General features: G+C 39.5%; 1 long non-coding RNA gene across 1 annotated transcript in view; it reads right to left on the reverse strand.

The window, feature by feature from the left end:
• Positions 1–23,338, reverse strand: part of LOC310852573 — a 120,297-nt gene extending 96,959 nt beyond the window's left edge. Inside the window, exon 1 of the long non-coding RNA XR_014568279.1 lies at positions 23,247–23,338. This is a non-coding gene — a long non-coding RNA (uncharacterized lncRNA). The remainder of the gene's footprint in view (positions 1–23,246) is intronic.
• Between the last annotated feature and the right edge of the window lie 2,970 nt (positions 23,339–26,308).

The following is a 26,308-nucleotide window of genomic DNA, read 5'->3' on the forward strand; positions in this document are numbered from 1 at the left end:
TTGTTGCATTTCCTAGCAACATGGTTAACAAACATTCTATAGTGGTGGGAATGGGGTGAGGTTGAAGGGAATTGAGTATAGACTTGTTGGATCATAACCAGAAGCTGTCCCTCTTTCCTAAAAAGATCTGTACTTCAGAGAAATATTGTAGGCCAACCTTTTCCCAGAGGCCCACAGGCCATCAAAATGCTTTTGCAATCCATCCAGCCTCTGTCTTTCTATCTAGATACAGTGGATTATCATTATAATTTCATTTCAGGACACAGAATGTATGGAAGAAGGGATGTTATATAAACCACAGCTAAGATTATCTTATTGTGGATGTTTTCTGATGGGATAATCCATTCTTGCAGACCTTTGCTGAAGTCAAGGCTCACAAGGGCTTAGCTGGAAGATCCAAAGTAGTAATGAGTGTTTCTGAGAATAAGTAGAGTATCATTCATTTTTGCAATGTCAGCTACAAAATATTACGGTTGCTCGTAACTGTAGCTATGCCTATGGCTATGTGCTACAGTATGTCTGTATGTACCTGTGTACCTACAGTATGTCTGTATGTACCTGTGTACCTACAGTATGTCTGTATGTACATGTGGCTTGGAATTTAAGTGGAGAGAGTGCTGTGATGTTCAGGTCCTGGCTGAGAGCTTCCCAAAGGGATCTGCTTGGTCACTGGAGGAAAAGGATGCTGGGGTAGATTGCCTTTGGTCCTATCCTGCAGGGATCTTCTCACGTTCTTGGCATTTGAGATATGATTCAATTCCCTGGCAAGTTTCAATTCTAAAACTTGTTGTTGTTGTTTTAACTGTTTATCCCAGATATCCCAGTGAACAGGGCCTTTTTTCAGCCAGAACTCACTGGAACTCAATTCCGGCAACTCTATACTGGGTGCCATTGCCATTGTAAGTGAACAAGGGAGGTGCCCATGGTGTGTTCTTTTTCTGCATATAATGTTTATTGATTTTGTATTTTTTTTTATACACCACAATTGTCATTTTCCATCAGAAATATACATAAATAAAAATATTTCAATGTTGGAAATAACGTAAATTTATATAATAAAGTGTTAAGACTTCCCTCCACCTGAATGTGGTTCCTCCTGCAAGGTGACATAACATGGATTTATTAGATAAATATAATCTAGATATTACTTAATATGCAGTAAATATAGAATTGTTGAGGAGTCTGTGGTGTGTTCTGGCACATCTTTTTCTAAAAAATAAATAAATAGCACTGTCTCAGTGAGCATTTCTTGAATCCCAAATAGGAAGCTATTCTACACATACACCAAATACTTGAAAGTAACTGGTAAAAAATGAATTAGATACCAGTGAAGATCAGTTCAAACAATCCGCTTTTAAATCCAGCCTTCTTGACTGATTTGAAATTACTTCCCCCCCCCCAAAAAAAAAGTTCAGAAATCCAACAACATTGAACTTACTGCAGTATGATTTTTTTGGCCACTTAGCTCCAACTCAAGAAGATGATCTGATTTAATTACTTCAACCTCTTGACCTACAGTGATAATTTAAACATAGCTAGAAGTTCTGAGAGTGGTGAGCTCATTTTTCCCCCTGAGAGAATGAAATGAGCGGTACAGCCCTCAGGTTCATTGAAATGCTAGTTGAGCTCATGATCAGACCTACTGAACTGTAATAAATCACAGAGACACTGCAACATGCAGATTTTATATTGCATGTCATACATAATAAAGGGTGCCTGATATTATGATTGTAGCCTGGTGGTGCATTCAGTGAAAGGTGTTGTGGGTTTTTTCAATTATCACTCTTTTGCTAAAAATACAAAATGTGACTAAGGGGTGCCAACAAAGTAGCATGCAATCTGAGAAACACGCCAGTGGGTTGTAGTGGTTAGAGTACTGGACTGGGGCCTGGTTTGAATCCCCAGTCCGCAATGAGCCAGTTCCTGCCTCTCAGCCTAATGTACCTCACAATACCTTTGTGTGGATAAAATGGGGAAGAGGAAAAGTATGTACACCACCTTGAGCTCCTTGGAGGAAGGGCAGGATATAAAGGTAATAATTAAATAATAAACTTTTTAAAAGAATTACTGAGGCATAGCTCTTGGCCGGATGCAGATTTAGAGTATTCTTCTTGGATAGCGTGCATAATTATCCTTGCAGTAACAAAGGAGTTTGTTCTGGCCCTATGTAAGGGGCAGTTTTTGATTTCCATAGGTTTACTTTTGTGTAGGGATTTCCTCTGTACAGCTATTATTAAATGAATTTTATAATTTCGGTCACAGACCAGTTCCAGCCCACATACAATATCAAGGAAGTCATAAAACACGATAGGGATACATTTGAATTTGCACTTAGGTATAACAGGGACAATACAGATATAGCAACAGTTTAAAAACATATAAATTAAAACTTAAGGTAAAGGTAAAGGGACCCCTGACCATTAGGTCCAGTCTTGACCGACTCTGGGGTTGCAGCGCTCATCTCGCTTTATTGGCCGAGGGAGCCGGCGTACAGCTTCCAGGTCATGTGGCCAGCATGACTAAGCGAACCAGAGCAGCGCACGGAAACGCCGTTCACCTTCCCGCCGGAACGGTACCTATTTATCTACTTGCCCTTTGACATGCTTTCGAACTGCTAGGTTAGCAGGAGCAGGGACCGAGCAACGGGAGCTCACCCCATCGTGGGGATTCGAACCGCCGACCTTCTGATTGGCAAGTCCTAGGCTCTGTGGTTTAACCCACAGCACCACCTGCGTCCCTAAATTAAAACTTAGTCACTAACATATAACCTAAAATTATCATTTAAGGCCTTAATCATTATGATAGTACAGCTATTATTCTTATTTGTAATAATAAAGAGAACCTTGAGATGTATTTCTGGACACCTCATGGGAGATTAGAGGCAGTAGAATATATCATTGGTAGAGTACCTGCTTTGTAGAACAGAAGGTCCCAGATTCTGGCATCTCTAGTAGGGTTAGGAAAGGGATTGAAAATAAAACTGCGAAATCATAATGCCATTATACAAATCCATGATGTGATGGTGCTTGGAATACTGAATAGAATTCAGTGCTAGTTCTGTATTCAGGTGACTGGTTGTTGCTGCTAAAGTACCCCTAAGCGAATGGTTTGAATCTTTGGCATAAATTAATGAGAACCAACATATACTTTTTAAGGCTACATCCTCCTACAGTAAGAAAAGTTTTCTTCGTATCTGAATGTATCCATCTCATTAAAGACACTACTGTGGCAAAGAATGATGATATAGTTTCAGTTCTTTTGCATGTAATGGAAAATTCCACGTGGTTTCTAAGACATGTTATTAAAAGGGATGGGTAACAAACAAACAGATATCTGTCATATTGTAACTGACATTTTCTGATGTTAGTCTTCCTCTTGGTGAAAGATTAGACTTGCGGACAGTCCAGCGCCCAATTTGGGCAGCACCTTCTTCAACACCACAGCTAAAAGATAGTTCCTAGAACTCCCATTGGTTTTCAGAAAATTTGACGAGCATCCCCCCACCAAAAAAAGTACCCCAATAACAACAACTAGGCAACAAGTTCCCTGTGACAAAATTGGATTTGGACATACATTTCTTAAAAAGCAGTCTCCTATTCCATGTAACCAGTTATGTTTGAAGCTGATAGGATTTTCAAATGCAGGTTGTGATGTGGGAGTCCACCATTCATTTGAGAAAGGACAAAACATGTCACAAAACCAGGCCCTCAGGAATAAGCAAAGCAGTTCTATGGATGCCAACCATTATATATAATATGCAATCAATTCACTTGCAAGTCAAATCTTTTGTGACTTATTTCCTTATAGCTTTTACCTCATATAAATGAGAAGCTTAAGTGATTTCACACCATTTATCTTTATTTTGCAAGAGGCAGAAAAACAGTACTGTGGCAAAGTACCAAGACAATGGGGCTCAGATTTCTTATTCAAGTTGAACTGCTGAGAGGCATTCACAAAATAAATACCCAGCTTTCCCTTTATCCAGCTAATTCTATTGTGCATTTTTCACACCTCATAAGATTCTCAATGGGAGGGAAAGTGTTAGTCACTGAAACTAGAATTCATATAGTTTGGGGTTGTTTCCCCACACTTTCAAGAGAGCCTGACATATCCTTGATGAGGGTAAACCATTCAAATAAGCAGTGGGACATTCCCCAATGTGTTTTGCTAGTAGCTCAGTCAGAGAAGTTATAATAAGGATGTATGAACAAGCTGTAGCATATTTCAATTCTGTTGATTTCACTGAGAGAGATCTAGGACAAGGGCATTGCTAGATACATAAATGACAGGCCCATAATATGTATAGAATTTGCACCTGCTGATTTATGCATATAGGCCAATTTTCAGAAGAGATAAAAACAAACCCTGACTAGAGCTTACTCTGAGCTATAGAGTGCCAGTGGGGTTTTTTAGGGTCAGTACACCAAAAAGATCTGCACCAAAACCATAATACAAGTTGTCTGGCCCATGAAAATCAAACCAATTTCTAACCCTTAGACTTTTAACGGGATGCACTATACAAAACAATTCTTAATCACAGAACCATAAGAGCAAAATATCTTGTTATTCAATTACAACACAAAAAAAAATGTTTGCTGGCATTGTCCACCCCACATTCTGTCACAGGGGCCTAACAATTCCTATTTAGAAATTTTATACAAGATACAATATAGAACATAATGTGGCAGATCTTCAATGGTCTCTGTACCACATGAGCAAATTCTGTGTCACATAGCCATAACCACCATTGACAGAAATGAATATTTCAATTGATAATTTACTTGGTTCAGGGATTGCTTCAAAAATAAAAATCAAATTAAAGTCTGGAAGCTTGAATTCCTGCTAGAGCCTCTTGGAGCTTGATATCTAGAAACCTCATTGTTTGAAGCAAGGCCATTGCTCATAAAAGGTCTTGCGCTAAAAGGAAGCTCTCTGAAAATCCACATATCCTCAATAGTTTATAAATCTGAGCCAGTTATTATACAAAGTTACACAAGAGGCCTACTCATTTAAATCTAATTTGGGGGAACCTAGAATTGTACATGAACTTCATTTTTAGCTGGTAATTTAACATAATAAACTCTAATTTCAGTTGACATAGAAAGTATATTGGTTTCTAGTTGGCGGGGGGGGGGGGAGCCAAGTGTGCTGTCTGCCACAAAAAGGGATTTATTTTTAACTGTTTTGATTCCTGGAATATTTTAACTACCTCATGCCTGGGCATGATATGACAACTGTGTGCATAGGTAGGAAATGTTCACCTCCCACTTGGGAGGGGGGTAATTTCTCAATTCTACCTTTAGAAAAATACTATAATAATCTGATTTTGGAAATATTTAATAAGACGATCTGTTTTGCATTACAAAAGTTTTTTTTAAGTGTGACTCTGACAGTTCTATTAGTAATTTTCATTTTGCTGCTATGTCCCTGATTTTGACAGAAATTATCCTTGCTGAATTTCAACACCTTGTCTTTACCAAACCTCCATTCGTAGCACATGGGAAATGCTATTTTAGTTTTATTCCGCTTTTCACAGCCTGCCTGAATAGATATGTCATATGGACTCAAACAGAAGTTGATTAAAAATGGAAGGCAAGCCAAAGTTTTGGCTTAATGAACTCATTCCACGTCTGCAAAATACTAATCGCATTTGTAATTTCAAGCCTACACAGGCTGTTTTTTTAAGGGGGTCAACATTTAGCAAATTTGTTGAATTTTTATGGCCTTACTGTAATTGTACCTGGATGAATACTTGCATATATTTATGCCCATTGAACACTGCACTGGGAATAAGGCCAGGAAGGGGAAAGGCTGTCTTAACAATTTTTTAAAAATGTTGCCCTCAAAAGAATTACAGGACTGCACACACAGTACACATTTAAAGCACCTCCACCAAAGAATCCTGGGAATTGGAGTTTGTTTAGGGTGCTTGGAACTGCAGCTCCATGAGGGGTAAACTGCAGTTCCCAGGATGCTTTGCAAGGGGAGGAATGTGCTTTGAATGCACCAGAGAAAGCCTGGTGTGCATGCTTTCGGACCATAAGGAATTGTGGCCAGTATCTGTACAATGTTACTACTGTCTGTGATTTTGACATGGAGCCAGGGAAACACCTATCTGCTTTCACTGAACTGCCAAGTTAATTTATCAAATGATTTGGCATCCTGCAATAGCCTGATGTTCACAGCAGGCTTTTATATCTCCTTGAAACAGCAGAGTAGCATCCCTCCACCAAGACCCGTTTATATTTTGCAAGACTGTGCAGGTACAGTCTTTGATACCCCTGCAGAATGCTTATCTGCTAGCGCTGCAACTCTTGGAATCACTCAATATGTCTTTTAAGGAAACTGAACACAAGCACCTAAATCATGTGGACTCTGTTATACATACCAAATATAATCACATCCATCACTGTCAGGGGTAATTATTTTTTCCGCGCTGTATTTTAAGCTGCTTTGCACATATTTTGAATTGCTAAAACTGAGAAGATGATGCATAATGAGTCATCATTGCTATTCTAACCACTTGCTATGAAACCTGATGTGTTAGAACTAATGTAGACCTAAAAAAAAAAACATGCACAGAAAACACACACACACACGTATTAATGTTCATTTATATCATAAAGCCATTCTACATTTGATCTCTTAAATACAGTAATAAGATACATTTTCCATATGATGTAATACACACAGACTCGCTTAAGCAATACTGATTACAGCTTGCTTTGCATTTTACATTACCCTCCATTGTGTACCAAATGCTCTGCTCATCGGAGTTGGCATTCATCAAGCAGCCAGAAAATTGCTGCAATCATTTGAAACGACTGAAATTTGAATGTAAATGCACAACTCTTCCTACAAACCCTTCCCACACTGTTGTTTCAATGCTGTGGTTTTGTCCATTACGAAAGGAACAATGATGATTCCAGCTAATATTACAATATCACTGTCAAAAACACAGTCAATTCTCAATACCGTTTCATCATTCTTGAGTTACAAGTAGGAGAACCCTGGCAGATTTTGGATTCAAAAGGCTAAATTTATGCATATTAGACCTGCCAATCTTTTGAACATTTTTTATTAACTGTCTTACTTGTAACTAATCTACCAGTTAAAACAAACATTAGCATATTATTCAATTGAAACCATTGAGTGAGTCATTCTTGGGGGATTCTCCACAGTAGTGAAACACTTTTCCTGCAGAACAATCCAAAAATTTGAACATGCTGAGGAAGCATTATAACATCTTCCTAATTCATCTTTTTTCTTTCTTTTTTTTTGGCACCAGGAATTAAATTGGGTAGGTGTGTATGTTTGTATATATAGCTATTATTTCTCCAAAACTCATATTATTCCTAGTGGCAAGAGGCAGCATTTCCAAATTCTCCTGTCTCTTTTCGAGGAAGCATGGTGGTAACTAGGAATGAAAGGAAGGGAAAGGAGAATGTTTGCCGCTTTGAGACTCCTGAAGGGGAGTGAAAGGCGGGATATCAAATCCAAACTCTTCTTCTTCTTCTTCTTCTTCTTCTTCTTCTTCTTCTTCTTCTTCTTCTTCTTCTTCTTCTCATTTTTACAATCTTAATTTCTGTTCTCTACGTTTCCACGCCAGTTTCTGAATTATTATGTTTAAAGCCCTTGTAGAAATTCACCAGCATTTTAATGCAAATTTCACCTAGTATGTTCAAGTTTGTCTTATATACAATTTTGTGCAAAACATTGTTTCCCTAAGATGATGCAGTTTTGTACCTTCTTTTTACTAATATATGGCTTTTAATGCACACTTTACTGCAGTATATATACTTTTGTACACATTACTTGGCTGGGGAATTATTGAAGGATGTCTGTGTTTCAACTTGAATATTGTTTCAGAAAGCATACATTTGGTGGCCTTTAAATGTGACGTGATTCAAATTTCTCCCACACCCCACTGTGTAACCATTGTAATATATTTTATATATTATGGTAAGGCAATATAAATGGGCAGAGTAGTGGAATTAGAAAGTCAAAAAGGAATGGAGACAAGGAGAACAGGTGAGATCCCTGCAGACAGGAGATGCACAAATCTTGTCCCCATCTGTTAAAGATAGGGGGAAGAGGACTCGGGCAACTACCATCAGCTTGTTGTTGACGATACCAGGAAAGGTCCTGGAACTGATAATTAAACAGTCTGTGAGAACTTAGAAAAGGATGCTGTGATTACTAAGACCCATCATGGATTTTTCAAAAGCAAGTCGTGCCAAACGAATCTCACTTCTTTTTTTGATAGTGTTACAAGCTTGGTAGATCACAGGAATACTGTAGATGTAATGTATCTTGATTTCAGTAAGGATTTTGACAAAGTGCCCCATGATATTCTTGCAAAGAAGCTGGTAGAATGTGAGCTGGACAAGATTACTGTTAGATGGATCTGTAGCTGGTAGACTGACTGAACCCAAAGAGTGCTTGCTAAAGTTTCTTCAACATCCTGGGGAAAAGTGACAGCTGGGGTGCCACAGGGTTTGATCCTAGGCCCTTTGTTGTTCAACGCCTTTATCAATGACTTGGACAAAGGAATTGAGGTGATGTTCGTCAAATTTGTCAATGACACCAGACTGGGAGGGGTAGCCAATGATGCTGAAGGCAAAATCAGGATTCAAGATGACCTTAACAGATTAGAGAACTGGGCTAAAACTAACAAAATGACTTTCAGTAGAGCCAAATGTTAGATTCTGCACTTAGGCAAGAAGAACCAGATGTGCAAATATAAGGTGGGGGACAACTGGCTTGCCAGTAGTACATGTGAAAAGTTGAAAGTTCAACTATCTAAAATGTTGTCATATGGAAGGTGGAGCAAGCTTGTTTTCTGCTGCTTCAGAGGGTAGGACCTAAACTAATGGTGGTAATGGATGCTCCTTCATTGAAGGTTTTTAAACAGAAGTTTGATGGCCATTTTTCAGGGATACTTTAGTTGTGATTCCTGCTTTGTCTAGATGGGCCTTGGGGGTCCCTTCCATCTTTACAATTCTGTGAGTCTGTGATCTGCTGCCTGAGGCAGTTGCCTTATTCAGGCAGAGCCAGCCCTGATGGCAAACGTTGCATCACACATTGTGGAATGAAGGAGAACATTTCTGAAATAGTTGTGTGCCTTTTCACCCTTAGGCTATTATAATGAAACTTTAATTCATTGCTGTTTTTGCTTATCAAGGCCTTGGAAATTAGAGCAAAAACAAAAAATAGCAACAGCGGGAAAACAACAATAGAAACAAATATTATTAGTCTTGACTCTAACTGCATCAATGACTGTAACTGTGTCTCACATCAAAGAATTGTCTCTTGCATACCTTTAGCGCTGCTCTTAGACATGTTTCTGTGGAATAACCAAACTAAAGCCTTAACTTGCACGTTCCTCTTTCATGGTTTTGCGTGGGGCATATAATAAAATTCATGCAACATAGATTTTCAGTTTCAGTTTGTTGTGTTTGCTTTACTCAAATGGACAGCATATCTTGCTGTCACACAGAATATCTCACAAGTGAATGCATGATTGAAATTTAGGCTTATGAAGCAGGATAGGACACCAAAGTTCATCTGTTAGTTCGTGCTCAGAATTGTTATTTGTTGCTTACTTGGAATCAAAATCATGGATATTTTCAAAAGCATTTTCTGCTAAACTGGTTACACATGGAATAAGAAGGAATGAAGATTGGCTTGACATAATTCTTTTTTAACAAATCCGGGTTCACATCTTATTTTCAATCCAAAGTTGTCTAACAGGTATATATAATTGGTATAAGATTCCTTGGGGGCTTCACCCACCACCGTTCAACAGAAGACATGATTCATTCCTCTGGAGAATTACTGATTTCCATGACTTTTTAAAAAATATTATTGTTAATTACTCCAGGTTTGTTTTTCAATCCCCTCCTTTGGCACCATGGTGCACTTTTCATTAGGGGCAGCTCACATGCACCTGATCCAATGCATGTTTATTCAGAAGAAAATCCCTAAGGTAGTCCCTTACGCTTTGGCAAAAAAGAAGAAAGGCATCACCCCCAAAATGGCACAGATTTGCAGAAACTTTGCATATGATAATTTATATGCATGGATGCAAATTTAGAGCTTACTGCTATGATTTAAGTCTGGAATGAGGAATGCATTAACAACAACAAAAAGAGGGCAAAAAAGGAGAGTGGTTTGCATAAAATGTGCAGATGCTAATTTATATGTATAGATGTAACTTTATAAATAATTGCTGTCATTAAATATCCATTTAAATCAGATGTGGAAAACTGGGTTCAGTTGGAGGGCTGGATCCAGAACTGGTGCACTATATGAGAGCCATTTTTGACATATGGGCACAGCCACCCATTGGCCAGTCACTTGATGTCATATGACTGTGTCAAGATGGCCTGTTTGGATGCTCAGTCTATTGATAAATTACTACTCTTCATTATATTACTTATTTTCCTTATTATATTTACTTAACACTCCCATTTGTTACATTTGCATTTTTTTTAGTTTAAAAACAACATGTTCAGATGATGTGTTTAATCTACTGTTTCAGGTACTATTATTTATTTTTAGTTATCTATTCAAAATATGTTTATCCTGCCCTTCGACACACATGATCAGGGCTGGCCCCGTTGCAGGATGGAGCTAACATGTGTGACTTCATGTAACTTGTCCTGATGCCCACAGGTGTAGTGGATGCCACAATCCCATCACTGGTATTAAAACGAGATTCTGCTGCCAGGCCAGTCAGCTGTTGTACATGGAAAAGTGGGGAAGCATTTTGTCCTTTGCCTCAGGCAGCAAAATGTCTCAGGCCGGACCCATACACACTACCAGGCCACGGTACAATCATAACATTGTGGATTTCACTTCAGAGTCTGAGCCTGAAGAGAACTTTGGAGGGCAACGCCAACTGATTCATGATACAACCAAGCATTGTGAATGTTCTGGTATGAAATGAGAGCCCACCTGCAAAATGGCTGTGGTCCAAAAGTGACCAGCAAGGAAAGGATGGGGTGTAGAAGCAACTGCTCCTTATGCTGCTATAGCAGCAGATAGTTAAGAGAATCTGAAGACTCACAAGGGATCAGAATCTTGTGACAAGATTGGGAGGAGGGACTCAAAATCCTATTGCTTTTCTGATCATGGCACCAACACAATTGGATTTTTTTGTTTCTGAATCCCTGTGCTAAACAGGGCAGATGTGAAGGAGTGGGTGTCACCCAATAGTAGACAACAGCTTTCTGAATCATCCAGTTGTTTTAGTAGATAGATATGAGGCAGTATAATGGTGTGGGGAGAGCTATTGTATTCATGTCCTCCTGGATGCAACTGACTGACTATGGTGGGAAACAAGACACTTGACCAGGCGATATGATCCAACAGAGCTCTTTTCAAGGCAGATAGTTATGAATTCTGGCTAGATGGGAAGATAAAAAGGAAACAGATATTTGACAAGTGATTACCAGTATTCAAGTGTCTGACAAGTGATTACAAGTGATTACAAGTGATTACCATTGTCTCCTGCGTTGCTAGCAGATCTAATAATTTTACTAGGGCATACTGTTTTAAAATGTTACATCCCACAGGGATTTCACAGTGTTACTGGGGATGAAATATTCAAAATGTAGCAAAGTACCTGATTACTGGAGCAAGCATAGCACATCGCCACATTCACACACACGCACCCCCCCCCCCAAAAAAAAACCATACACTTATTACTTCAGCTGTCCTTAACACATCACAAATTTTGGTTGAGGCCAAGTCTGCTTGCTGTTTTGAAAACTATTTAGAAGTAAGATGTTTTATTATGAACAAATGCACATTTTGGGGTTATTTAAATGGACACATAAAAGGTTTTGTGTTGTTGTTTTTTGCATCTTGGGGAAAGAATGTTCTATTTGGCATGCTAGCCACCTCAACATGATGGAAGCCTCATGCTCCTACCATTTACCCTCTTTCACACTACAAAGAACTAACCTTTGAGTGCACATAATTTCATCTGACAGATATTGGAAGCTATGCATCTAATTCATGCCTGCAGGACCTGCATTTTCTTCCATTCATATTGGCAACACTTGTGTCATTAGATATGCCAATAAACTCTCATTCTAATAAAATGATTTGTAATTATAAGCATTAGATGTACAGATGAAGCAAAAGGCAAACCTGAAGCTAACTGATTCTTAACTGCCCAAACACACGCTTTCATTTTTCAGTTCATGGCATATAAAGCAGTCCCCTTCACCCAAGAAAAACAGTTCCTTCCTTAGAACTGTAATTTCACCTAAGGATGGGTCAATACAGTATGTCCATTTTGGTTTCTCCTTCTTCAAACTTTTAGTTTAGTTCTTCACATTTGCAGGTCAGTTTGCAATTTTTTAAAAAAAGCTCCTCATGAAAATTCATCAGGATTTTAGTACAAGCTTCTTCTAATATACATATCTTAAGTTGTTTTCATGCATATATGTATCTTTATTCACACTTGGTATATGTATTTTTGTACACATTACTTGGTTGGAGCACTGCCTTGCAAAATTCAGAAGAGTGTGAATTTTAAACAGCTGTGTTTCTGTGAACTTCAGGGTGCATGAGTTGGGTAGTCTCTCCTTTAAATGTGAACGAAATTGAATTTCTCCTCCAATCCCTATCTTGTTTTGCTGTCAGGAGTAAGCCAGCAGGAAACCACACTGAGTAAGTTGAAGTTTGCTATTTATTAGCAAAAGCAGGGTCTGCACAGGAGTGGCAGACCTAATGAGCACAGCAACTTTTCTCTTGCAGGTCTTGCTCCCATGAAGCAGTTGTGGAGATTGAAGGTTCCTGCCTCCTCACAACTGCTAAGTCCCCTCCTCTTCAGGGTTTTCCCCAAGCAATCTGAAACTGTTCCTGCATGAAGCTAACTTCTCTTCTGCTCTCGTCATGCCTCTCCTGGTTCTGGGAGACCAAGAGGGAGGGGAGCTTGTTGAAGCAGGAGAGAAAAACACCTGTGCTTCATCACCAGCTAGACTCATCTGCCTCTTGGCCTCCCTTTTCTGCTTCACCATCTGAGTCTGATTTGCTCTCTGTCAAAGATTCCGCCCTCTCACTAAAGCCCTGTTACCTCTTCAGCTTCTGACACCTCTCCTCCCACTGTCTTCTCCCTCTTCTCCCTCTGACCACTGATCTTCATCCTACCACCAATCCCCTGGCTCTGGGTCTTCTTCCCTTGGCGGTTCCCCAGCTGGTTCTTTCCACCATTCCTCTCCGCCCAAACAGTCTGTGACGTTTGCTTTCCTGGGATATATGGCATTTCAGCTGATCCCTGGCCATTATTTTACCAGCTTTCCCTTCCACCTCCTTCCTCTTTAGAAAGTAGGTAAAGAAATCTCTCGCCTGGATATTATTTTGATAGATCATCGTTGAAGGCAATATTAATGGAGTTCACTCAACTACCAACCACAAAAAAACAGACAAAGCAAGATTCCTCTGTTACACAGTTTACGCAATGAGAATACAAGTTGTGGGTCTCTAATCCCAAACGTCTTTCACCGTATTGGCAGTTCTCTAATATGCTCCAGGCCACATCACGGGGCCAGATGAATGTCCCATTGTCTGTTCAAATTCTGCAGTTGTGCCAAGAAAACAAAACGGATTCCATTTCTTCAGTTTTGAAACTCAAGAGAAACAGAGGTAATACTTTATGGCATTCCAAATATTGCTTCAACTATCCTAAAATTAAAGTATAATATGAAAACTCTGAAATTCAGCACTGAATTTGATCAGCCAGGGAGCCACCAGAAGGAGTGCTGATTCAACGTAGCAATATATATTCACTCCGTATTTGCTTCCCTCAGTGAAACTCAATCTGGTTTCTTTTCCTTTCCTTAGTCACCTTATGTTATGTGAACTCTGACATGCTACAAATTTACTTTAGAAATAAAACACCATTCCTTAGAAACAAGTAATATAGAAAAAGGAGTGAAATGAAAAGTGTGCAATAAAATAATTTTTATGACTCGTGACAAGAAGAAAAACCTCTTTGTATATCTACATTTCTGCCTCTTAAGATGTATGTAAATTGTTTCTACTTTGGCCAAAATGCTTAACACAATATCTATCATCTATCTATCTATCTATCTATCTATCTATCTGTCATCTATCTATCTATCATTAGAGATGGCTACTTAATGCCCCTAAATGATGTGAAATATTCCATATTTGGAGTGGATTATTGCTCTTTTAATTGATGTCTAATTATATGTTTATGTATTTTAATTGTTTTCTTATATTTTATTGTGCTTATCTATTTTAAAATTTGGGCTATGAAAATTTGGGATGAGGGAATTAAAGACCTTTCCACAGTTCCCTTTTACAGTGGTATAGCTACTAGCGTTCTCCCCCCTCCCCCCTCCCCGGATTTTATTGCATACTTCCACACAACATCATAATTAGTCAACTGCTATCCCAGAATGTACCAAACAAATATGCATTTTTCTTCTACCCCCACAAAAAGAAAAATCTGACGTTTGTGAAAGATCCAGAATTGATCCTGAGTATTTTCATTGTTGTGGCATGTGTACAAGCATCATCCAGCTTTCCATTTGTAAGGGTGGGGGTTGGTGGCCATTGTTTGTGAGGCATCTGTTTTGAACCACTTTCCACTGACTACTGTGAGTTGTCAGTTTGGGTCAGGCTCTGTTTTGATGAGAAAATGGCAGGTAGCTGTGGGAGTTCTGGGATGAGCCATAGTTAAGACAAACACACATAGTTCCTCTTATCTAACCTCTTCTTATCTCTTCTTGTTGTTGTTTAGTCGTTTAGTCATGTCCGACTCTTCGTGACCCCATGGATCAGAGCACACCAGGCCTGTTTCTCTCTCTCTCTCTCTCTCTCTCTCTCTCTCTCTCACACACACACACACACACACACACACACTATGAAAGGGCTACCCCTCTATGCATGTTCATAACTCCAACATTTACTAGCTGGAGGGACCCAAAGGCATGCAAGAAGTGTGGCAACAGCCACAGAACTTTTCTCAGTTTGGGCACCAATTGCCATTGGTGTGGAAAGGACTTATATACATTTCTGATGGTTCCATGCCTGGAAGCACAGATCCAAATGGTTCTTCACTTGTCCCATGCTTTCTTGGAACAACTCTGAGCAATTTTGCCTTTGCCCCACCGTTTTCCCCAGGAAAACCTACCCTTTAATGCTAAATTGGAACAACCCACAGAAAACCCAACTGCTGTTTGCTCCAGTTCATTGCTAAAGATCAGGTTTCCCCCAGGGAAAGGGGAGGAGCGAATGGAAGTGTGGATAAGTCCTCACTCTCTAAGAACAACGACGTCTTCCATAAACACGGTTTTAACGTTTGGGTTGAGTTTTTGGAAGACGCCTGTGATTGAATTTGTTTTATGTGTGTAGATCAGTGCATGCTGACCAACGCACAGTCTTCGCAGGAAGGGCTCTCTTCCAATGGCAAGAGTATCACAACGACCAGTAGATTCTCATTTGATGCAGACTTTATCTGCCTTCACAGCCGTTGTAACACACTGCTTGTTATTGTCCACCTGTTCTGCTGCTGAGGACTTCTTGGATCATTCTTTGTCTAGCTTCTCCCCTTTGACCTTACCACTTTGGGTGACCCTGCTGGGAGTACGAGACTCCCGACAGCTTTGCTCACAAGGGACATAGGAACGTGCAAGCCCACTCACCACAACCAGGTGATAATCCAGGGTAAAATTGGGATTGCTGTTATTTTCCCTGCTTCTTTCTGTATTTCAGGAACATAACAGTATTTTATTTCATTGTAACTATTGATTTACACTGCAATGCTATTTCAGCTCCTGCCTACAGCGCTCTTCAGGGTAACATTAAACACATAAATAAACATGAGCAGAATGTCCCAGGTTCAGTCCCTGGCATCTCCTATAAGCATCCCTGAAACATCCCTTCTCAAAGTCTAAATAACTCTTGCCAACCCAAAATTGGCAAGATAACCAAGACAACGAAGAGTAGACAAAACTCAGTGGCCTGGTTCACATCCCATACTAAGTCAACCCCATCTTAGTTGATGATTGTGTTAAGGGTGCAGGTTTCAATGCAATGCCACACTGAGCTAAACCACAGTTTGGCTTAGCTGTTATCACAGCCCAGGTTCATAGTTTTACTCTCTCAAGAGCTGTAACCAAGGTTTGTCTTATGGTTTGTTGCTCGTAGTTTATCTGGGAAAGCTAAACCATGAATATGGATTCAGACAACACACTATGACAAACCATAGTTTACCACAGCATGGCACAGTAGCAAAATGACCAGGGCAAAGCAAAGCAGCTGTGATCTTTTTCAATTTAAATGTGTTTTACTTAAATTTGATGCACACCCCTTCTTAAGTAGAGTTTGGGTTTAGTCACTTTCAAATTGTTTCATTTGTACCTGGTCTTCTTCATCATCATCATTCCGTGAATCATATGGGATATACCTGGGGTAATTTTCTTGACTTTTCTTCATGGCCATAATCTCTGTGAAGGAAAATGCCATGTCTATTATAAAGTCAGAAATATAGCACAAGTTTATTCCCTGCTGTGGACATAATTACATCCAGGCAGTGGATACGCACTGCTTCCCTTCTGAAGACTTCTGAACATGAGTTGGTCCACGCGGAAAATGTGTTGATAATTCAGGCATCCTGTACAAGTGTTTATCTGATATGGACTGAGTGAAAAACAAATACATTCTGGGGAAAAAAATATGGCTCTATGAATAAGAAAGATACAGTTTCACATCATTGATTATTCTCAAGTGAGAGCCATCATACACAAACATCCAAAGTGCTAGACTAACACTGAGGAAACTCAGCTCTGAGTCAGACACTAACTTCCAACCTAATCTATCTCACAGGATTTTTGTGAGATAAAGACAGGTGGGTGACTTTGTTTGCAGCTCTGAGTTTCCTGCGGGACAAGTGGACTAGAATTATAATGATTATTACTGTTATAATGCCCATTTATCTTACCAGACCCTCCAAGTGTACCTATTTTCCAGGGACATCCCTGATTTAGAGAAGCCATCCTGGTTTTTGATTTGATCCTAGAATGTCCCACTTTCCCTTGTGATGCAGTGGCGTAGCGTGGGGGGTGCAGGGGGGGCCGGCCGCACCAGGCGCATCATCTGGGAGTTAGGGTTAGGGGGTGCAAATCCACAGGTTAGGGGGCACAAATCCATGGGTTAGGGGGTGCAAATTACTTGCCTTGCCCCACATGCTGACAACCCACGCTATGCCACTGTTGTGATGTCCCTATCTTCATGGGATAAATCTTGGAGGATATGGAGTTATTCGATCCCTGAGCCGTCAGAAAGCAATCCTGTTAAGGGAAGTTTTTTAATGTTTAACGTTTTATTGTGGGTTTTTTTTTAATATGTTAGAAGCTGCACAGAGTGCTGGGGCAACCCAATAAGATTTGTAGGGTATAAATAGTAAAATTATCATAATGGAATGGGACGTCCCTATTTTCATTGGAGAAATGTTGGAGGGTATGCCTTACAAACATACCAGAATGCCAATTTGTAATTGTCAATTTCTAGAGAAAACTGCCAACATTATATGCGTAGAGATGGTGATGCAAATGACTGACAGATCTAGAACTGCTTTGGAAGAAAGCACAGGATTTACATTTTAAAATAAATAAATAAATTTGTACGAGATTCTTGAGTTTTCCCATTTTCTAATTCACACAACAGAGACCATTTTAGAAATGCACCATATTTCAAGAATGGTTTATGGAAACACTTACAGTAGGTTTTCTTAAGTCTTCAGCCACTATATGTTCTCTGCAATTTCAAGCACTTAAGGTATGTCCACGTTCCTTTTTCAAGGAAATGAAATCAAGGTGGGATGTTGACTTTTTGGACCATCCTGATAGATTATTCGCTGTGCTGATAATAACCAGCTGACAGCAACCAGAATTCTGTAAATTTTCTCTAAGCCTGTATTATAACACACACAGCAAATTTAACCTCTATTCATGCATAAATGAAATTATCCACAAAGGACAAAGTTTTTAAAGTCTTATCAGATGAGAGACCACATATCGATTATCAATCAATACACTCATTTGTATGATCCTTGGGAGAATCTTCAATAACAGCAGCCTGCAGTCCTTATAATATATTTTTTAAAAAATATATGAAATAGCAAGCTACAAAAGAGATTTGTTTTTGTGACCTACATGCACAGCAGTCCACATGCTCAATCTTGGTTGGTCATATAATTTTAGATAGAAATGTATGACATTCCCCTGTGGCATTCAACCCAGAAAGAATTTCTCCATTAATCCTTTCATCTCCAAGTGACTAGGAGGATGGCACTGTTTTCTATAACATATTTGCAATGTACGCAGACCCTTACCACTTTAGGATATCACCTAGACAGGTTTACTTGACAGCAGAGTCATGTGGATATACCAATCTACTCTCCTTCCCTTAATTTCAACGAGAGGGCTTTAAAAAACAGAACTTCAAAAGCTATATTGGGAAATAATTTTTCTCCATTGATAGCATATATTATTAAGAATTTCCCGGAACGTCGCAAAATATGGCTTCCTTCTTCTATTTTTAGCTCCTAAAGATGTGCAACATTCTACAGAAGTAAAGGCATTTCCCTGAAGCTACAACTAACATTTGTCTCCTGAAATGATGCATTTGAAATGTGGGGGTAATCAATCCTCTAGGCAAAATAATCAGCCCTCTGTCTGCCTGCCTTTCTGTGTGTCTGTAGGGCCATGGAGGAGACAAATGGCTACACAGTTACAGTATGCTGCACGATGTATGTGATTGCAAATACTTAGCATAAGGCCATGAGCCTTTGAAAATCACATGACATCTTGCCTGATGATGTCTTGGGTCTAATTATTTCCGTTTTTAAGCAGGCAGCAAATAAATAAATAAAGACACAATTGCATTGCTTTGAAATGCATTTGTAGCCATAATTATAATTTCAGCCTGCTGTCAAGAATACAATTAGGCAAGGGTCATGGAGCTCAATTAGAAATTACTGACTGACTGGCCGGCTCCTTCGAGTTAACAATGGCGCTGATGTCCTCAAATCATAGTTATTGCGGGAGGCTACATAGAAACGAATGATTGATGCTTTCTGGTTCAGAAAAATATCCTAACACCTTGTATAAAATTAGGCGGGGAATTTCCTTCAGAAAAGAGCCCGGGCCAACAGCCGTAAAGATAATTAAATGTTTGATTTAAGAGTTGTGTCCTCTGTGTTCTAATAGGGTTTATTAATTAAAGATAAAGCTGTTTGAGAGGCAGGGAGGGGCATGGCGAGTTGATTTAGTAGATTGCTTGGAGCAGCTCCAGGATCACAAATTAATTGGCCTGTGTCAAATTTTCACCCATGAAACTGTTGGGAGCAAAATGACTGTTTGGGGCAGAGGTGAAAAATTTCACATCTCCCTCACTTGTCTTTTTCTCCCACTGCTTTCCCCTTATTCACCATTGTCTCTTTCCTTGAGCTGCAGTTTTGGTGGTGCTGCTGGAAGCAAAAACTGTGAGTTTATTTCTGAAATTTTCCTAGCAAAACAAGGATCACTTAGTAACCAGGCAGAAGGCCTTGTTGGTAGTGGTGCCCACCCTGTGGAACACCCTTCCATCAGATGTCAAAGAAATAAACAACTATATGACATTTAGAAGACATCTGAAGGCAGCCCTGTTTAGGGAAGTTTTTAATGACTGATGTTTTAATGTATTTTCAATCTTTTGTTGGAAGTCATCCTGAGTGGCTGAGGAAACCCAATCAGATGGGTGGGGAAGAAAATACTACTACTACTACTACTACTACTACTAATAATAATAATAATAATAATGTACTGATATCACAATGGCCTGGTCTGAAAGAGATGCTTAGCCAACCCACAGCTTAACTTAGTGAAGCACAGCAGGAAAAAGGACCATGGAGGAGCAAAGTGGCTGCAGAGTCTTCTCTGGAAGTCTGCATGTTTGCACAGTATCACTAAACCAAGGTTTGACTTCAGCATGAACCAGGGCTTAATCACACAGCCCATTAGAGTTGACTACAGAATGATACCATGAAACCAAATCACAGAGATGGTGGGGGGAGCATTGTCTTCTAGCAGAACAGGCTTCCTAAAGGTGCTTTTTAAAGGAATGTATATGACTACATAATGCTGCTAGAAGTTCTGAGCCTCTGCCCCCAAGCAGTGCGTTTTGTGGGGAGCAAAGGTTTTCGCTAAACAACCCTCTCATGCTCAACCCTCCCAAATGAATGGCATCCAGTTTGTTAAGTTGTGTATAGTTTCATTTTTTGCTTTCCTTTACAAAATCTAAGTTTGTAAGCAACTTGAAGAGTGTAGACATTGAGTTGGGTCACTACATTTACTTTTTGAAAATGTCTTAAAGGCAGGAGTTCATTTGAACAAAGGCTTGCTGGGGTTTGTACCAGGCCTTGGTCATAGTTAAATAAGTCCACCCCTACCATGAGACAGAGTGAAGCAACTACCTCAGGTGGCAGATGCTGGATTTATAGTGGTTCCTTCTAACTTTCCTGACCATGTCCTTGTGTTGGAGCAGGCATAGGCAAACTCGGCCCTCCAGATGTTTTGGGACTACAACTCCCATCATCCCTAGCTAACAGGACTAGTGGTCGGGGATGATGGGAGTTGTAGTCCCAAAACATCTGGAGGGCCGAGTTTGCCTATGCCTGTGTTGGAGGATAGAACTTTGCATGCCTTGTGGCTTGTCCTACACCCTCATAACTAACCTGCTGCCCTCAGGGAATGACACTGTCCCGTTGCTAGTACTAGAATAAGATTAATCTGCCAGCTGAGATGGCGGAATGTGAGGCGGGTACCATCTTGCAACAAAACGTCTTGGGCTGGCTCTGTAAATAAGACCGGAGGCCAATATAAATGAGAAAATGTCTCTGAGTATGAGCAGAATGTCTTTTTTTATCTGTTGGATGAGGAATGACAACCAATCCCTTCATATCACAAACTGAAAATCAGAAGGCATGGTTTCCAGACAGAGTTCATTTTACAAATTAACCACTGTTTACATGAATATGCTCGTCTTAGGACCATGTGATATATTACCGAGCATTTTGTGAGTAGATTGCAGCAATTAAATATCAGAAATCTCTTGGCAGTTTCTTGCTTGTATTTCTTTGAACTTAAGTCAGAAGTGCATGCAACCACACATTTTTCATTTGGCTGAAGTTGAATTTTCCAGACAGAGACTCATATTTCATGAGTACAATTCAAAGCATGATATATCTTTGATCACTTTCATTATGAAGAGCTGAACACCAGAGCTATGAAACTCAAATTAATTTTAATGAACTTAATCTACACGTTCTTTTTTAAAAAATCCAGACTATAAGTATGCAATTGCAATCAAGATAAAGCGAATATGTCTTTTCTTTAAAGCAATTAAATGCTAACAGTGCGACCCTATACATTTTTACTTAGAAGTAAACTCCAGTGAATTCAGTGAAACTTACTCTCAGATAAATATGTATAGGATTTCTGCCTAAGTATTTTAATTATTTTTTTGAGAACCACTGCTCTAGATGATTAACCCTCTAAGGCCAGCTAATTCTTCTCTGCAAATACACCCTAGGCTTGCTTCTAACTTTAATCTATATGAAGAAATAGGCAATGTGATGTCACATCACCATGAAGCCAAAAATATTTACTTGGAGAGAGAGAGAGGATCCCATTTTCTTTAAACCGTCTCAGTGGGAGTCCAGCAAAACTACTATCTAGGAGCACTACCAGACACAGGCTGTATGGTCTAGACCTAGCAAGGACCTTCTCAAATATGGAATAATATAATCTTATCTGACAGTCTCGCCTCTTCCTAATCTCACCTCCCCATTCCACACCCCAGTGGTGTGTCATGAGTGGAGTGGGTGCAGTGCTTGATTCTGCAGAAAAATAAATAGATCAGGACCTCATTGGGCTAAATCCCTTACAATTGTATTTTAAAAAATAAAAATAAAAATGCCTTCTTGTCTACAAGAGCCAAAGGAATGATCTAAACTCTGTTAAATAATCTGAAAGATTCCAAAGGACTGCAGAAAGCATTGGCAAAGGATCTAACAATGTGCAGAGAACAGTGTATAAAGACATTGTGTTAATTTGAAACAAGGCAATAATGAATAAATAAGGAAGAAAATAGATGCCAGGATTCCTCTCTTTAGGTTGTCTACACAGTTCAGCAGCAAATTAAATTCTTATTTCCAGCTAATAAATTATTGTCACGTTTGGAACAACATATGTATTTTTTACTGCCATAAGATCACAATAAGGGTGTTTATTGGCTGAGGTTTGTGTAGAGGCAATGGAAGCATTTGCCAAAAAGAAAAAACAACTAAAATACTGGTTTATCTAAACAAAGCAGATGCATTTACTCCAAGGACTAATTACTTGACCATAATGAAAGCAGATGTGTTTAATGCAATCTGTGGGCTGTTTGAATTTCTAGCATCTTAAAAAAATTTAAAAAATGTCTTTTAAAGGCATATTTAAAATAAAAAGAGCAACATTTTTCAAAAGAATGAATACAAAGAACAATTTCCTTTTTGGCTTGCATTATATTTGTTGCCTACACACTGCTCAAAACAGACTTTGTAAACAAGAACAGTGTAAACAGTGAAGTAAATGTTTGCAATGAAAATGTATAGTTCCCTCAAAAACTACAGATCTGAAACACTTCTAAAAATACAAGCCACTGGATATTTGTGAACACAGCTGTTGGTGTTCTGGGTGGGACTGAAGCCTCAGTTTCAGGTCCATCTCATGCATGAATTATTCTCTCTCTCTGTCAATGGAAGAGTCATACAATCAAATTGGTGTGTTGAATGAAAGTGTCACAGTCCAGTTCACGGGTGATCAAAGTCCCAGCTGGGGATGTCAGGACTGGGGACAAGATGGCAGGGTGGGAGCAGGAACAGGAGTCCAGAAGCCAGGAGTCAGGAAGCCAAGAGTCTGAGGGTCAAAGAGCCGAGAGTCAAGAAGCCAAGGGTCCGAGCTTCAGGAAGCAAGAAGTTACAAAGTCAAGGGTCTGAGGATCAAGAAGCAAGGAGTCATGAAGTCAGGGGTCTGAGGATCAAGAGGAAGGAGTTAAGGAACCAAATGCAGCAAGGCAGGGAACGTGTTGCTGTGGCAAAAAGCCAAAGGGAAAATGCTGGCCTTATATCCCTTCCCAGCTCTTGCCACCAGGTGCTGTGAGTTACCAATCAGCTTCACCTGTGTGGCCGTGCCTTGCCTCTTCAGAACAAACTTAGGAAGGCCCCAGTCCTGCAGAATCCTATTGGTCACAGGGCCTGGCTCCTGCACGCACACCTGACAGAGAGCTTCCTTGCAGAATTCATCAGGCAATGGAACGCCTATGAATATTTCAGTTCACATCCACTTCACAAATGAATATCACAGTGATATTTATATGCTGATGATACTAAATTAATGAAGGGAACGTCTGGCACTTATCCCTGCCTATTGGCCTTGCTGCATGGGGCAAGTTGGGAGCCCAACAACATCTGAAGAAAACAGCATCAAAGCCTCCATACCCTCCACTATTTCTCCAATGAAAATAGAGACGTCCCATTCCATAATGATTTATACCCCACACATCTTACTGGCTTGCCCCAGCCACTCTGAGCAGCTTCCAACACATATAAAACATTTTAAAAACTTTCCTATACAGAATTGCCTTCAGACAGCTCGGGGGTCAGATAACTCCAGACCATACAAGATTTCTCCAATGAAAATGGGGGCATCCTAAGGAAAAGTGGGACATTCCTTGATCAAATCAGAAACTGGGGACGGCTTCTCTAAATCAGGGACGTCCCTGGAAAATAGGGACACTTGGAGAGTCTGAATCTTCTAGCCATGTACTAGATGGAGCATTGCGATATTATTTTGTGAATATGGCTTGGGTCCAAACTTACTCATGCTTAAGGTCAACCCATTAAAATTATAGTGACTTAAATTAGTCATGATTAACGTAACACCCACTGGTTTTAACATCTCTGCTTTAAGCACGACTAAGCCTGAATTCAATCCTATGAGTTATCTACAAGATTATACAATTTGGGAGTTCTGGCACCTCAAACTTGCCAAGAACGGCCATGTCTACCAACTAAATTGTCTGTCTTAAATTACGTTCATATAAAAACCTGAATTAGTACCAAGTGGGAAGGGAAGTTGCAGATCCTTGCACATGGTTTCCCAATTGTGTGTAAAATCAATATTGTGTGATCTTCAAATCAGGGCCAGCAGGGCATAGCTGTCATCCCAGGGTAGGTATATTGTTATCTGGAGTGGCCGTGTTTTTAATTTTGTGTTATGCCATGCTCCCCATTGGCAGCCACTTTGTGTTATGACATGAACCTCCCTGGGGCAACTGTTTTGTGACTTGCACCTACAGCACCCTCAATCTTTCAAAATGTTACCATTGGTCCACAATGGTTTGGGGCACCCTTGCCATACATAGTGCTTTAAATCTATGGTGTGCATAGGTGTCGCCAGGGGGAGCAGGGGGGGCACCTGCCCTCCCAATCAATCAATCAATCAAAATCAATACAAATCAATGAAAATGTGAGGGGGGCTCCCCTCAAGAAAAGCCTGCCCCCCTAACAAAAATCCTGGCTATGTCCATGCATCTATGACTATTTTAATTATAACAATTTGAAAAGCAAATAATTCCGTTAAAACCTGCAAGCATCTATTTTGGAAACTCACCTCAATCAGTAGAGAAAAAGAAAGCACTATACAACATTTGCCTGACTTAAGGACCCCTAAATATATATTAAATCACACCTTCAAAGCAGCCAGTTATCAGCTAGGTGGAAAACACATTTTAAACAAGAAAGACAGTTTGGTCATCTTCCTTCAATATGAGTAAACTGATTTTTTTTCTGCTGAAAACTGTTCAAAAAAGATTTGCTTTAGGCTTGCCTCTAGCATGGAAAATTTACAGAATAACCATATGCAAAGTTTTAATTTATTTATTAAGCAGGGGACAGGGAAGTACCCTAAAGTGGGCCAAGTTCTTATATGCCACTAGGTTTACTATCCTTTTCTCTGGCAAAGGTCTTGCATCTTTAATAGCTACTGACAGGCAGAGGTTCAACAGGTGAAACTTTTCCCAACATAAAGAAACATAAACCAATGTGGTGTAATAAGTGTTGGATGAGTCCCTAGGAGATCAGGGTTCAAAAGTGTTTGGTAGCGTGGAGCTGGGGCTATTATTGGCGTTGCTGACATATTCACAGAAGCACGTGGAAACACTCTCATTTTTAACCAAATTAAAATAAGTATTGCATGTGAAAGGCAACAAAGAAAGCAATAACATTTTGGCGAATAAAACATGTGCATTTGATTTTGGAAGAAATAAAATGTGAAAAGTTTAGCAGCACATAGAGGGAGCCATTTCATCCTTCCTTGCCAAAGCAATTATGAAAAGCTAATGAATAATCTGATCAGTTATAATGGCCATTTTCTTGTATGCTAAATCCTAGCCCTTAGCAAGGTTTTATGCGTAGGATATAAATTATATAAAAGCTCGGCATTAAGAACTGAGAAACTGACAGATCTGTTAAGCACAATGGTATGAATAGGGATTTACCTTTTTATGCTTCAACTTATGAATTCACCAACATGAAGAAAGCGTATCTGGAATTCTTGAAGTGTTTACATTCCACAGTTCATTAAAAGGGGGCTAATGGAAATTGTTCACTGAATCAGCTCTAGAGACCAAGTCAGCCACTTGCAGGCAAATACTAATAGAGAGGGTTATTGTCACCATCAGCAGCATCAACAGCAATGCCGCCGCCATCTTTATTTTGCTAACCTCAACGTCTTAGCAAAAAGAAAAAGAAAAAAGAGGAATTTAAAACACCACACAAAAAAAGGAATTTAAAACATGACAAAAAAGGAATTTAAAACACCACAAAAAATGGAATTTAAAACACCACAATGACTAATAAAGAGTGAAAGAGGTGGGGAGAACCTATATGCCATTTCATTTATATAGAATCCAAGTTTTTGAACCCTCATATTTCTTTCCAAGGTTAAGAGGAATGTTCCATTAAAAATACTAAGAAAATTGGCTCAGGCTTAGTCACTTAGATGAAATTTTAAAACTACTAGCGTCTCCAATTTTTTGCGTGGAATACGTGGAGAAATTAGTCATTCTGAAATTCTTTCTACATCCACAGGGATGTTCTCCTGTGCATTACCCTACGAAATGAACTGGTGCTCAAAAGGAGCAATGGGGAATTTCTCTCACTCTCTCTCTCTCTCTCTCT

The sequence above is a fragment of the Podarcis gaigeae genome, assembly GCF_964106915.1.
Source record: "Podarcis gaigeae genome assembly, chromosome: 9".
NCBI lineage: Eukaryota > Metazoa > Chordata > Lepidosauria > Squamata > Lacertidae > Podarcis > Podarcis gaigeae.